Below are 3,076 nucleotides of genomic sequence, written 5' to 3'. Positions count from 1 at the left end.
GACAGTAGCGAAATGCAGGGGAAGATGAGGTGTGCCCAAGACCTTCCCTGAGGTTGGTGGGTATGAGAAGTCTTGAAGGCAGGGTCTGGGGGAAGCACAGATAATTGAAACATACCAGTTCCCTGCTCAAGCCAGAGGTAATTGTAGAGAACAAAATAAGTATCTGGGTGAGGGAACTGGAGAAGTAGGTTGGGGATGAATGCTAGGAGGTGAGCAGCTGTTTTAGCTGTAAGTTCTTATCCCTAAAGGAGCTCTAGAGTTTGCTCAGTTATTTTGGTTCTTCTGGGTATGCAATTGTGCCTTGGAAACCAAGGCTATTGTTGCAGAATTTTCAAAGCAAAATTGGGAAAACTAATAATAATAATAATAATAATAATAATAATAATAATACTTCATAATCTCTAAAACCTTTAGGAATAGAGCTTTAGAGGATGGCATGGTGTCCAATCCAAATCAAGGAAGTATAATGCAAACCCAACATACAATAATAATAATACAGTGCTTATATAGGTTTGCTGTTTGGCAGGATATGCTATTTATTTTCTATAAATTCAGGGCCATATCTATTCTTAGAACTCAGCAAATGATATTCAAATTTTTTGTTTGTATAAATGTATGTACAAAATTTCTGCGATAGCTTTATGATCTTTGTTCCATTTTTTAGGAGCTTCAAATTCACACATGTACTATCTCAATCCCGTGTAGTCATTGCAAGACAGTGTCCTGGTCCTTGAGGTTAAATGTTCATTCTCTGATTTGGATTACTTCTCCTGAGACTCCTCTTTCCAGATAGAACAGTAAAGTCTAAGTTAGTAGAGCAGGAATCTGAGCACACCTGAAGAAACTCCGCTCAGCATCTCTGCTCAGTCCTTGAAAGAAAGGCATAGATTGGACACAATCCTAACCTTCACCTCCTCCGTCCTTTGTTGGAACTCTGGGTCTCTGTTTCTGTCTCATCAAAAGGATCTTATTGTGAATAACTTTGTATTTTGTGGGGGAAGGGAGGGACTCTGTGGCTACATTTTGTTGAAAAATATCAAATGTCAGAGTTGAGAAGAGGCGAATTCATGAGAAGTGTCACTTCAATATTGTCATTCAGAACTAAAAGCAAAGAACAAACAAAGTTGAAATGTGTCTAGTAGTAGCCCAGTAATGTCTGGTATGTAAAAATGTAGACCTATGACTTGTCAGTCAACCTTCCTTAAGATGGTCCTATAGATAATGACTTGTACAAAAGGAGTTAAAACCTAAAACTACAAAACATGCGACTATAATATCAATTCCTCAAACACAACAAAAAACATATTTTAAGTTGTAGGAAGACATAATAATCCACAATTTTATAGGAATGGTATACAAGTATGTTTAAATATAAAAAACTGTCCCGACCAGCAGGACACATCAACGAGGGCAGCGAACCTAGATGGGGAGGAATGAAGGGACAAGAGATACGAAGGATGACAGCAAGACAGGAATTCTGATCAAGCTGCAAACTTTTATTGTTCACACAGGGGTATTTATATGCTGGGGATGGGGAAGCTCTCTTATCGGCAGTTGCTGGATGTCTGCACAAGGTGAGATAACCGCAGGATGTTTCAGGAAGATAGGTGGCCGCAGGATGTCTCAGGGAGATAGATGGCTGCAGGGTGTCTCCCAGGCAGGATGTCTCCCAGGGGGCTGTTTCTTGTAACTGTCAGGCTATTCTTTGAAGGAGAACTTCCTTCTAGCCCCTGGCAAAAAACATAATCAAAATTCTATCATGAAATAATTTATTAATCAGTGGTTTCAGAAATGAGTAACATCCTAGAAAATTTATTTCATTTTGCGAATGAATGAAAACACTCTATAACTCCAGGATGGTTGGTTTCTGGGCCCCAAATATATATGACATGCGAGTTCAGAGATAAAAATCTTCTTTCGATTCCAATTTTTTTTCACAAATAGGACTTTTTTATTGGTCACTATTAAAAATTTGAATTTTAAACAGATTCTTGAACTGGTGATTCATATCCATCAGCTCATTCAACTTTAGCACCTGTCTCATCTCCTGTAGCTTTTCCAGAACTACTACCTTCACCATGAAGCTCCATGAGTTTTCCCAATTCAAACTTGGGCTTCTTCAGCATTTTTACTTTTCTAACAAAGACATCATGAAGAGGATAAATTGATTGGCAAGCCTTCTCTATGTCTTTCCCAATGCTGTCTGGAATCAGTTTATTGACAACTTCTTTCAAGTCATTTGTCTGCACTTCCCGGGTCATGATTTCCATCATCGTCTTCTGGATTTGGCAGACCTGCTGGTGCTGAGCGTAGGAAGTCTTCCGTGTCTGATTGTTGCGTTTTTTAGTAAAACCAACACAGAATAGACGTAACCATCGGTAGTTTTGACATCAACATGAGCCTTGATCATCATCTGCCATTTTTTGACCATGGAACACATTTTGTCACAGATAAGATCCATGCCTTGGAAGTTGGTCAGGCAGTTTTTTCCCTGAACATCCTCAGTAATTAGCGTGAACTTCCTAAATGCAACTTCATCATTCTGCAGATCAGCAAAACTCACTTCAAACACCCGATCCTTGAGGCCATCAGATGCAGTTTTGGTCCCTGGGTCCTGATGACTAATGTTTTTCCAATATTTCATATATTGAACAATGCCGGTGCTTTCACATAATACCAATCTTTCTTAGAAAATGGATCAACCACTTTCTTCTTGGCTACCTTCTTGCTGCCTTTTGTAAGGCGCTTGTTCTTGCCTACCGCCATGGTGCTGCTCAGAGAGCCAAAAGGCTCGAGTCCAATTTAATGAAGTTTGTGCATTCAAAGATATGGCTCTTCCCATTGGAAATACAGATGCCAGAAATGAGAAAAATGAAAGATTTTTATGATGTATTGTAAATCATGGATGCAGTTCAATTGAGTCAAAGGAGAGAAAGCATGCAAGAATAAAACACCCAGCCACTCAGAATGTGCTCTTGTGTTGGGACTCTTCTGTGACAGGCTCTGAGTGGGATGAGTGGAGATGACAAGCTGAAAACATTGTGTGAGAGGAGCACACTGTGTGGTGTGAGAAAGG

The 3,076-nt window shown here is 39.6% G+C and overlaps 1 pseudogene across 1 annotated transcript; it reads right to left on the bottom strand.

Annotated features, from left to right (window-relative positions):
• Positions 1-1,927: 1,927 nt before the first annotated feature.
• On the bottom strand, positions 1,928-2,791 carry LOC107148173 (annotated as a pseudogene). The gene has a single exon (XR_001504241.2). The product of XR_001504241.2 is annotated as a 40S ribosomal protein S3a-like (transcript).
• Between the last annotated feature and the right edge of the window lie 285 nt (positions 2,792-3,076).

The sequence above is a fragment of the Marmota marmota genome, unplaced genomic scaffold (assembly GCF_001458135.2).
Source record: "Marmota marmota marmota unplaced genomic scaffold, marMar, whole genome shotgun sequence".
Lineage (NCBI taxonomy): Eukaryota > Metazoa > Chordata > Mammalia > Rodentia > Sciuridae > Marmota > Marmota marmota.
This window is presented reverse-complemented; position numbering and strand designations above follow the sequence as displayed.